A 13,419-nucleotide genomic window follows, 5' to 3' on the forward strand; every position below is an offset into this window, starting at 1 on the left:
GTCATAGATTACAAGTGGAAAACAAAAATATTTGCACTTTTGATCACTAACACCGCTCAAGTTAATAGCGCTCTTATTCTTGCCCTCAAATTACAAATTGAAAGCAAAAAGTTATCGCTCAAGTGAAAGTTTCAGGCACGCTAACATGTGAAGTTCAGTAGCATTAGCGCCCTCTCCTCATAGACTTCTAGAGGGAGCTCTACACACTGGAGTGATAACCCGAAAGTGTGCTAAGCCAAAGTGCGCTAAAGCAAAAAGTGCATTAAGAAATAGCTGAAATAGCATTGTTTTTTTCACTCAAAAGAAAACAGTATTTTTATTTTAAATTGTTAATTATATATATATATATATATATATATATATATATATATATATATATATTATATATATATATATATATATATATATATATATTCTAAATATATCCCTTTTACTCTACATCTATATACTGTATTTATATAAATATATATATATATATATATATATATATATGCACCCATTTATTCTAGCCCTAACAATTTACTTGAGGTCTTTTTTAACACGTGAGCGCAATATTTAGCACAGACGCGCTATACATTGAAAGTATAGGGTGTGCTAAAGAAATGTCACCTGCACTAAACCTTCTAAGGTAATTTTGTTTTATTAAGGAATTGTAATTCCAGATTTCTGCAATTCTAATCACGGTCCCCACAATATTGATAGCGCTTGTATATTATATATATATATATATATATATGTATATATATATATATATATATATATATATATATATATATATATATATATATATATATATATATATATATATATATATTGAATAAAGATGAAATAATATCCAGGCGTCCTCGTAAAGGTAAAAAATCCAAAACTTTATTCTCAACAGGTCATATCAAAGTTAAAAGACCCTGTGCAGCAGAGCCTCTGGTAAAAACAATTCAGCAAGCACAGCCTAACATGTTTCGGCCAGCCTGGCCGTAATCATAGACATATCCCCCTTCTCAGAGGGTGTGCTTTTTAAAGGGTAATACTCCGCCCCTTAAACAATTAAAAAACAAACACTGTAATTGAATTTAATTAATAGTTGCAATGCCTATCACTATCATTTTATATATGGTACAACACTAGTGAACCTATTCGCAATCTTAATGGAAATGAACATGACATAAACAAACATACTTTCATTTGTAAGTCACAGATATGATAAACAAAATAATTAATTAACCAAAAATGGAGGCTCATGGTTAATACGAGAGGAATGGTAAAGCATAGAGGTGCTACCAATACTTTAGCTGACACCTCTCTGCTATACATACTATGTGCTTAAGTTAATTACAATATATAGTGCTAAAGTGAATACTTATAGTTGTCTACTTAATGAAGGCATGCCATACAAGCATGATACTATTCATAGTTACATAAAGACATAACCCAGTATCACACAGTAGCTATGATACTAAATTCTGAAACTAGCACAAAGTACATAATCCAATCTTTCTTCTGTCATAGATATCTAAATTATAAAGACATATGTTTATATGTTAAATCAATTTGAAATCCTATTGTTCAAATTTACTCTACACTGTCTTAAATAAAGGATATCAACATATAGTATCAAACCAGGTCTCTACTCAGGCTTATAATTATAGATGGATCATTCCCAATAATTAATTACATCAAATTGTGAATTAAATCCACACGGGACCAATGTTTTTAGTTTATGGATCCAATAAATTTCCTGTCTTTCAAGTATTTTTTGTTTGCTGCCCCCTCTTCGTGGCTTGCAAATCGCTTCAATTGCGTTCCATTTAAACATATCAACATTTTTCCCGTGTACTTCAATAAAGTGTCTGGAGAGTGCCGAACAATGGATATCATTTGAGATGTATCCCAAATGCTCCTTAATCCTAGTGCGTATGTCCCGGGTAGTTAACCCAATATACTGTAATCTATGTTGAGTACATTCAACCAAATAGATTACAAATGTTGAAGAACATTTTACACATCCCCTAGTGGTAAATGATTCATTTGTTACATATGATTCAAAGCCATTCCCTTGCTTTAAGTATTTACATGGTTTACAAAGAGACTTGCCACATTTGTAAGTCCCCATAGTATTTAACCATGAACTCCATGGACCTTGGTCTGGGAGCATGCTAGGTGAAAGCATGTTACCAATTGTCAAGTTTTTAGAATATATGAATTCACAACCTTTGTCAACAATATGCTTCAAGGTTTCATCCCCATATAAAATGGGCATATATTTTTTGACAATGTTGCAAACTTCAGAAAATTGATTCGAATATTTGGTGATAAATTTTAGACCCTTACGTTCGGGTCTCCACTTAGTCCCACCAAGCATTTGCCCCCTATCCAGAGTATCAACTTCCTTGGACACCTTATCAACCATACTCCTATTGTATCCTCTCTCCACAAAGCGTGACACTAGATCTTTAGATTCTCTTTCAAAATCTTGATCTAGGCTACAATTTCTTCGTGCCCTCAGGAATTGCCCCTTGACTATACCTTTGTACACATGTGGAGGGTGGTTGCTATGTGCATGAAGGAGGCAGTTACCTGCAATTGGTTTACGATGTAATGTAGTATTGACCTTTCCCGTTAAGCCATCAAATCTTAACAGGAGGTCCAAAAAGACGATCTCAGATGCATGACAGTTATATGTAAATTCAATGCCCATATCATTTGTATTGAGGGTTTGCACAAAATTGTTTATAGAGTTTTCATCTCCTTGCCAAATGAACAAGAGATCGTCTATGAACCTCCTATAAAAAAAGATATTACCTATGAAAGGGTTATCATCCGCAAAGACGTGGAACAGCTCCCACCGACCCATAAATAGGTTGGCATATGAGGGCGCAAACTTGGCCCCCATGGCTGTTCCACGCCTCTGCAGAAAGAAAACCCCCTCAAACATAAATTAATTGTGGCTTAGTAGGAATTCAGTCACTCTCAGAATAAAGCCCCTATAAACCTCGCTTAAATCTGTTTCAGTATCCAGGAAAAATTTAATAGCTTCCAGCCCCTTGCTATGAGGAATTGCTGAATACAAAGAGACCACATCTACAGTCAACCATTTTCGATTGGGCAAATGGTCTACCGTTTCCATAAGCCTCAAAACATGTGTTGTGTCTCTGATGTAGCTAGGTAGCTTCCTAACAAGGGGCTGTAAATAAGAGTCAAGCCACTCTGACATGGGCTCTAATAAAGAGCCTATCCCTGCCACAATCGGGCGACCTTTCACATTTTCCAGGCCTTTATGTATTTTTGGAAGATGGTGGAAAATAGGCAAAACAGGATCTTTTACATTAAGTATGGTAGCTGTTTTTCTGTCTAAAATGCCTATTTCCACACCATCATCCACCAATAACATAAGCTCCCTCTGGAACCTAGCAGTGGGATTGAAGGAAAGTTCCACATAGACATTGCAGTCACCCAGTTGTCGTTGTGCTTCCAATACATATGAACTTCTGTCCATAACAACGACGCTGTCACCTTTGTCAGAATTTTTTATGACCAGCGAACTGTTTGACTGCAATGACCTTAGAGCCTCCCTTTCTTTATAATTGAGATTAGATCCAATATGGGTACTATTCTCTGAGAGTACAGTAAGGTCCTCCAATACACGCTTATGGAACAATTCCAGCTGTTTACCCCTTGTTTGAATGGGATAAAAGTTGTATTTGGTGTTAGTAAGCTGTCCTTTTGCACGTTCATATGGAGTATCAAGTGTATCAGTACTGTCTAGTGTCCTTAACGTTAACATACTACGTGTGTCCTCAAAGTTTAGGAGATGTATCTCCTCCAGACCATCCCTGGTTCCCATGTCTGCAACAGAATCAGCTGATTCTGAATAGTGTTTTTTAAGTGTAAGCTGTCTTACAAACTTATTTACATCAAGGATGGTCTGGAAGAGATCAAAATTCCTAGTTGGACTGAAATTTAAACCAAATTTAAGCACCTTTGTTTCCAAATCACTCAAAATATGTGAAGAAATATTAATCACATCCATTTGTTTTATTGCTTTGGAATCGTTGTCTTCCTGAGCAAATATTTGTCTCTCCCTCTCTGAGGTGGGGGCTTTTTCTGCCCTCCTCCCCCTTTGGTTTGTATCGTGTCTACCTGAAAAACCTGCTCCTTAACCCAATGTTGTTCAACATTCAATGGCTGTTTATTTGTCAAAATTGGCTTGATAGGATTCTTAGATTTATCTACCTGTGTTTTAGATCTTACCACCAGATCCCCATTATTAGTAGTGTTTCCACAGGCAGTAGCCTGATCAACTGCTACAGATGATGCCATATTACTTATGGCTTCAGTGATACCTGTGTCTGAATCCCCACTCTCTTCATAAGAGCTTGAGAAGGCTGATAATGAGCCATCTTCATCTGTGGATTCTGGCTCTGTGTCAGAAAAAGTTACTCTATGTTTGCCCTTAGATCTAAATTTCCTTTTACTGGTTTTAGTTTGAGCATTTTCATTCAAAGTATCTAACACCTGTTGGTTATGTTTGTTTGAATTCTTTGACTTTCTTTTTCTGTTCTTCCTTTTCCAAATGAAAACCTGCTTGTTCTGGTAGTCATTTCTATCCCTTATATATTTAGTATGTTTAACATGTATAATCTCAGTTTTATTTGTCGCAATAATATTTTGTAGGGTTTTGTCCAAAACCCCATACCCATCTATCTCTCTAAATTTGTTTAGCTCCTGTTGTAAACCTTCTATTGCCTGTCTTACAACCACCAATTGTACAGTTTTATAATTGACAAGTAATTGCATTAAACGTAATGAGCATTCAGTCAAAACCTCATTCCACTCATGAATGAAGGCTTCGTCTGAGGTTTCAAAGGTTGGAAATTTATAAACACGTAAACCTCTTGGGATCATTCTAAGCAATAAATATTTGTTCAAAGTCCAGGTATCAAGTTTAAGTCTTTGTTCTTTTAACCTTAATCGTTCCATTTGTGAAAAAAGTTCACTAAATTGTACATCTGGCCCATCTAAACCGAATAAATCCTCCAGTTCAAGGCCCTGTAGATCTAAATCATCCACTTTAGATAGTGAAAAAAAGGTTTCAGTGGCATTGCTCATATTAATGTCAGAGTTCTCTATATCACAGGAGAGTACTCTCACTTGTCAACACAGCTGCCAGGGTGCTAGTAATGAATAGATAATAGTAACAAAAAACTTGCACTCTCTGGTCTTTTTAAACACACTTTTTCACAGTAAAAAAGTGTGTTTAAAAAGACCAGTGAGTGCAAGTTTTTTGTTACTATTATATATATATATATATATATATATATATATATATATATATATATACAGTATATATATATATATATATATATATATATATATATATATATATATATATATATATATATATATATATATATATTTGTCAATAAATTCAGTTTTTGGAAATGAGAATCTCGGTCCATATGTTTTTTGTGGAAGCACAGAGGGTGTGACAAGTTGTAAACATTTCGCTGCGCACTAAAATTTCTGGCACAAACAAGAATTGTGTTAAATCATGAACCATCAATTAAATGGATGAAGTATTTCCTCTTCCTTGTTTAACCAGGGTTTTATAAGCTACGTTCAAGCTTCCAATAACAACTATTTCAGGTCCATCAATTACCATAATGTCTAGGACCTTTAATTGTGTTAACAAGAAATCCGTTAAACATTAATGTTTGCATCTAAAAGTGTATATGTTTTTTTTCCATATTTAGCAGTCGCCACATTTAAAAATAAAAGTAGAAAAAAACAAAAACCATCAGTTTAATTGGGAAGCCATTAAAGTGATTTAATCACAAACACACAATTAAGTTAATTAAAAGCTGCACTCAGACAATGCCACCAATGGTGCGTCATCATAGCTAAAACAAGCAAAATCTAAAATAAATAAATATGTTATGCACAAAATTACATAACCAATATTTCCTGTTTTATCTTCTCTCAAATTCATATAGAGATTATTACTTAGCTGCAGCACTCTAGCATTTATGATTTATGAAAGTAAACAGCAAAAAAAAATAATAAACTAATGGCACTTTGATAAATGAGATCCCTAGCAGGGGAAGGTTTGGCAGCAATAGGAAGATACAGTCTACTCTGTGCCAAGTTCAGTCTCTCTTTTGTAGGATAATCAATCCTACTAACGAGACTATTCCTTCCATGAAGAGGTGTACCTGGTGTATCTGTAATATCTTGTAATAGCATATAAATAGTTCTAACTGTTGCCAATGTGCTGTGCAATTATACATTACTGTAGTGTCTGCAGCACGATGAAATTACATGCAAAATATCCCTTTATATAACTACTGCTGAATACAAAATTGTTGCTATCTAACTGCTAGATTACGAGTCTTGCGCTAGCCTTAAAAAGCAGCGTTGAGAGGTTCCAACGCTGCTTTTTAACGCCCGCTGGTATTACGAGTCTGGCAGGTACAGGTGTACCACTCACTTATTTCTCTTGTAAGGTGTATCCAGTCCACGGATCATCCATTACTTGTGGGATATTCTCTTCTCTGGTGGCTATCTCGGGTCCATCTGTCCAAAGGTATGACCTTTCGCAGGCCAGATTGGACAATTGTAACAACAGATGCCAGCCTTCTAGGTTGGGGTGCAGTCTGGAATTCCCTGAAGGCTCAGGGATCGTGGACTCAGGAGGAGAAACTCCTCCCAATAAATATTCTGGAGTTAAGAGCAATATTCAATGCTCTTCTAGCTTGGCCTCAGTTAGCAACCCTGAGGTTCATCAGATTTCAGTCGGACAACATCACGACTGTGGCTTACATCAACCATCAAGGGGGAACCAGGAGTTCCCTAGCGATGTTAGAAGTCTCCAAGATAATTCGCTTGCCACCTATCAGCAATCCATATCCCAGGTGTAGAGAACTGGGAGGCGGATTTTTTAACTCGTCAGACTTTTGATCCGGGGGAGTGGGAACTCCATCCGGAGGTGTTTGCTCAATTGGTTCATCGTTGGGGCAAACCAGAACTGGATCTCATGGCGTCTCGCCAGAACGCCAAGCTTCCTTGTTACGGATCCAGGTCCAGGGACCCAGAAGCGGCACTGATAGATGCTCTAGCAGCGCCTTGGTTCTTCAACCTGGCTTATGTGTTTCCACCGTTTCCTCTGCTCCCTCGACTGATTGCCAAAATCAAACAGGAGAGAGCATCAGTGATCTTGATAGCGCCTGCATGGCCGCGCAGGACCTGGTATGCAGACCTAGTGGACATGTCATCCTTTCCACCATGGACCCTGCCTCTGAGACAAGACCTTCTACTACAAGGTCCTTTCAATCATCCGAATCTAATTTCTCTGAGACTGACTGCATGGAGATTGAATGCTTGATTTTATCAAAGCGTGGCTTCTCCGAGTCAGTCATTGATATCCTTATACAGGCACGAAAGCCTGTCACCAGGAAAATCTACCATAAGATATGGCGTAAATACCTTTATTGGTGTCTAAATTTTAATTTAAACTACAGTCACCACTACATCCTATGGTTTCTCCTTTCTCGGCTTGTTTCAGTCGAATGACTGGATATGGCAGTTAGGGGAGGAGCTATATAGCAGCTCTGCTGTGGGTAATCCTCTTGCAACTTCCTGTTGGGAAGGAGAATATCCCACAAGTAATGGATGATCCATGGACTGGATACACCACAAGAGAAATAAATTTATCAGGTAAGCATAAATTATGTTTTTCCACGACTCGAGCATACCACAAATCCCCTTACGTCAATTGCGTATACCAAACTTTTTAATGGGATTTGCCAAACGCTGGTATTACAAGTCTTGGAAGAAGTGAGCGGTAGACCCTCTCCTGTCAAGACTTCTACCGCATTTAAAAGTCAGTAGTTAAGAGTTTTATGGGCTAACGCTGTAACATAAAACTCTTAACTAAAGTGCTAAAAAGCACACTAACACCCATAAACTACCTATTAACCCCTAAACCAAGGCCCCCCAGCCAATAGGATTTTTCCTACCTTAATTCCGATTGGCTGATAGAATCCTATCAGCCAATCGGAATTCAAGGGATGCCATCTTGGATGATGTCATTTAAAGGAACCTTCATTCTTCGCTTGGACTTTTGAAGAGGATGGCTCCGCGTCGGCTGGATTGAAGATGGACCCGCTCCGCTCCGGATGGATGAAGATAGAAGATGCCATCTGGATGAAGACTTCTGCCGCTTGGAGGACCTCTTCTGCCCGGATCGGATGAAGACTTCTGCCCCTCTGGAGGTCCACTTGTGTCCGGCTGGGTGAAGACGACTCAAGGTAGGGTGATCTTCAAGGGGTTAGTGTTAGGTTTTTTTAAGGGGGGATTGGGTGGGTTTTAGAGTAGGGTTGGGTGTGTGGGTGGTGGGTTGTAATGTTGGGGGGGTATTGTCTTTTTTTTTACAGGTAAAAGATGTGATTACTTTGGGGCAATGCCCCGCAAAAGGCCCTTTTAAGGGGGCTTTTTTATTTTATTAGGGGGATTAGAGTAAGTGTAATTAGTTTTAAAAAAATTAATTATTTTTTTATTTTCTGTAATTTAGTGTTTGTTTTTTTCGTACTTTAGTTTATTTAATTTAATTGTAATTAATTGTAGGTAGGTTAGGATTTATTTTACAGGTAAATTTGTCTTTATTTTAACTAGGTAGTTATTAAATAGTTAATAACTATTTAATAACTATTGTACCTAGTTAAAATAAATACAACGTTGCCTGTAAAATAAATATAAACCCTAAGCTAGCTACAATGTAACTATTAATTAGGGTTTATTTCATAGGTAAGTATTTAGTTTTAAATAGGAATAATTTATTTAATTGTAGTTATTATATTTAAATTTATTTAAATTAAATTTAAGTTAGGGGGTGTTAGGGTTAGACTTAGGTTTAGGGGTTAATAACTTTATTATAGTGGCGGCGGCAGATTAGGGGTTAATAAATGTAGTTAGGTTGCGGCGACATTGGGGGGGGCAGATTTGGGGTTAAGAAATATAATGTAGGGTTCGGCGATGTTAGGGGCAGCAGATTAGGGGTTCATAGGGATAATGTAGGTGGCGGCGGTGTCCGGAGCGGCAGAGTAGGGGTTAATAATTATAATGTAGGTGGCAACGATGTCGGGGACGGCCGATTAGGGGTTAATAAGTGTAAGATTAGGGGTGTACTGTTTAGACTCGGGGTTCATGTTAGGGTGTTAGGTGTAGACATAAAATTCCTTTCCCCATAGGAATCAATGGGGCTGCGTTAGAAGCTGGATGCTGCTTTTTTGCAGGTGTTACATTTTTTTTCAGCCGGCTGAGCCCCATTATTTCCTATGGGGAAATCGTGCATGAGCACGTTTAGCTAGCTTACCGCTACCGTAAGCAACGCTGGTATTGAGGTGAGATGTGGAGCTAAATTTTGCTCTACAATCACCTTTTTGCAGCTAACGCCGGGTTGAAAAAACCCCGTAATACCAGCGTTGTCTTAAGGTAGCATAAAAAAAAAAAGGCTCGTTAGCAATGCACCCCTGTTACCGCAAAACTCGTAATCTAGGCGTAAGTATTCAAGGGATCAAGGATATGGGTAGTGACAAATATTATGTGGGGGCTTTTTAGCAGGCACCTGTTAACAAATACATATGCAGTACATAACACAGGGTCATTATCTCAGGTTGAGGTGTACTAGGTTCAAGTTAATTTTTAGAAGCATCTGTAGTCATTTCATTTGTCTAGCATGGGTAAAAATATATATATATATATACTCAACAATAAAAATGTAAACTATAAACCAATCGGCATTAATATGGAACTGGCTTCTATAACAGCCTTCTGGGAAGGTTTTCCATACAATTTTGGAGAGTTTGTGGAAATTTGCAACAATTCAGCTTAAAGAATATTTGTGAGGTCAGGCACTGATGTTGTCATGATCCTGTCTAGACTGTTCCTTTAAATCAGGATCTCCTCCCTTGTCTGTTACCCTATTTTAGACACTCCTTCTCCTCACTGCATTGCTTGATTATTGCAGTCTGAGGGAAGTTTGTTTCATCTCTCTCTGATCTCAACAAGCTAAGTCTCACCATTTTCTACGAACCTCTTAAGTTTAAAGTGTTGTATTTTGGTTACATTATCACTACTCTTTGTCAACAGATATCTACGTATCATCTGGATTTTTACTATCTAACCTCTGAAGGCTCTTTTACCTTTCAGCTAGCTGCTATCTCGGATCAACCAGCATCAAGGCGGGACTTCGCCTCAAGCGGTGTTGTTCTGTGACGTCACACGCCGCTGCACAAGCTGTGCTGTCGGCGCGCCTCTCTCCCCACACACGCTAATCATTCAGCTCAGAGTCACACGCATATTCAATTGCTCTTATCGGCTAAAACCTAAAACCTAAGGATTTAAGGTATGTACATATCACTAAACTTAATGCTTGCCAATATTGAGATCTCCAACGTTATCCGCAAATGCCATCCACTCCACCTCGTAACTAAAGAGACTGTAAAACAACTTATTCCGGTCATTACAAATGTGTATACAAAATCTCAGATTTATCAGCTAAACATATTTTACACTTCAGGCTCAACTTATCATATTAACACTTGTCACTGATCATTCCTTTTCTTACAATATGACAATACTGAGACTTCCATTGAATATTAACTAATTTAATCCGTCATTCTATTGTTTAAAGCTTATATTATGTTTGAGTCACTCTGACTGTCAGATTTTCAGATCAGAGTATAATGTATCTTCACTTATCCTACAATAATATTGTTTTCATACAGGTTCCCTTTTACCTAGTTATGATATAAGGGAGAAAATGAAAACAAACACTCAGAATTATGGTGAAAATAAGCTTTATTATAACAGTAATAAAAGTATTCATCACAGAATAATCAAGCCAATAAAAAGAATAAAAATTGCACTTAATTCCAGGTTAATCATGGATCTTCTAGAAATGTCCAATCAAATATCTTCACTGAATCAAAAGGTGGAAATATTAGCCCAAGGACTAACTGAAATAAAGAATGAGAACAGTACTTTGAAAAGGATTCTCAATGAATTTATTTCTCAAAAAACCAATGAAATACCTGAACCACATGTTAATCCCCCCATACCATTTAGTGGTGATCGCACTAAATTACGCGAATATAAAAATGCTTGCATGTTACTTTTCACATTAAAACCAAGAACGTACCGTACTGATAAAATAAAAGTATACACTGCTATATCTTATCTCTCAGGCGAACCTCGTGCATGGGCTGATAGGTTCATAGAAAGTGAAGATCCTCTACTTAACTCAATTGAGAACTTTTTCCTTACAATGGCAGTTCTGTATGATGACATTAATAAACAACAGACTGCAGAACAAAAGTTGAGATCCCTGAAACAAGGGAAAAGGCCAGTAGAGGATTATATAGCTGATTTTCAGCTATGGGCCACTGACTCACAGTGGAACTCAGTTAGTTTAAAAAATCAATTCCGATTAGGCCTTTCAGAACACCTGAAAGATGAACTTTCAAGGGTAGAGTTTCCAGAAACATTAGAAGCCCTCATTAAACTAAGTATTTCTATAGATAGGAGATACCGAGAAAGAAAGAGTGAAAGATATCAACTAGAAGGCACTCATAAGAAGCCTTATCATCCTTATTCTGAGAAAGCCATTTCCACTCCTGTTCCAATGGAAATAGGAGCTATACGTGGACCTTTATCTCAGGATGAGAAACAAAGAAGAAGACTAGCTAATTTGTGTCTATATTGTGCTAGCAAAGAGCATGAAGTTATCAATTGCCCTCTCCTTCTACGTCAAAAGAAGGGTAAGTTAATTAAAGATTGTCATTCTGAAGTACAAATTAAACCATGTCTCCTTGTATTAAACTTGTCATTACAGTGGGATCTTCAACAAGTGCAGAACGAGGCAATCGTTGACTCAGGAGCAGATGGTTTATTTATAGATGAATCAATTGTAAAATTAAATAAAATACCTATCATGCAGAAAAAATCTCCCGTTTTTGTAAGGGTTATAGATGGCACACAAATATTAAAGGGCCCAATCACCCACCAGACAATACCACTCTTGACAATCACATCTGACGGACATAAAGAATTCCTAACATATGATATTATTCCTAGATCCATTCATCCAATAATTCTAGGGTACCCTTGGCTACAGAAACATAACCCATCAATTGACTGGTCACATAATCATATCACATTTACATCACAATATTGTTTAGACACCTGTTTTCCCTACTTGACAATAGGACATTTGACTTCAACTATACCAAAAGAATACATAGAGTTCAGTGATGTATTCAATTTAAAACATGCTGAAACACTTCCACCACACAGGCATTTCGATTGCCCGATAGACACTAAACCAGGCATAGAAATACCATCAGGAAGAATATTCCCTCTTTCACAGAAAGAATTAAAACATCTGAGGGAATACTTGGATGAAAATCTTAAAAAAGGTTTTATTTCTCCCTCATCTTCTCCAATTGCTTCAGCAATATTCTTTGTGACAAACAAAGATGGTTCACTAAGACCGATCATAGATTATCGAGCACTAAATGCTGTCACCATTAAGAATCGTTATCCATTACCACTCATCCCAGAAATAATTGAACGCCTTCACGGAGCCACCATCTTCACGAAGTTAGATCTAAAAGGCGCTTACAATTTGATTTGTATGAAGGCTGGTGATGAGTGGAAGACAGCTTTTAAAACCAGATACGGCTTATTCCAATATAATGTAATGCCATTTGGCCTAACAAATGCCCCAGCTACATTCCAATTCTTTATTAATGAAATATTTAAAGAATTAATGGATGTATGTGTCATTGTGTATCTGGACGATATTCTCATATACTCGAAAAACTTAACAGATCACAAAAAACATGTCAGATGGGTTTTATCAACCCTAAGAGACCACCATTTGTACGCAAAGATGGAGAAATGTCAATTTCACAAAGATACCATCAAATATTTAGGGTATATCATATCACCCAAAGGTATACAAATGGATCCAGAAAAATTAACAGCTATAGCAAACTGGCCAATACCTACCTCTATGAAATCATTACAGAGGTTCTTGGGATTTACAAACTTTTACAGAAAGTTTATCAAACACTTCTCTTCAATCGTTCAACCTTTGACTCAACTAACTGGGAAACAGAAATATATATGGGATTCAAAAACAGATGAAGCATTTCAACAACTAAAGAAAGAATTTACTACTGCACCAGTTTTGAGGTTACCAGATCCAGAACTACCTTACACATTGGAAGTTGACGCATCAAATGTAGGAATTGGAGCAATATTATCGCAACCAGGACCTACAGATTCATTACTTCATCCAGTAGCGTTCTTCTCTCGTCGACTAACACCTGCAGAAAGAAACTATTCGGTTGGAGATAAGGA

The sequence above is a fragment of the Bombina bombina genome, chromosome 3, assembly GCF_027579735.1.
Source record: "Bombina bombina isolate aBomBom1 chromosome 3, aBomBom1.pri, whole genome shotgun sequence".
Lineage (NCBI taxonomy): Eukaryota > Metazoa > Chordata > Amphibia > Anura > Bombinatoridae > Bombina > Bombina bombina.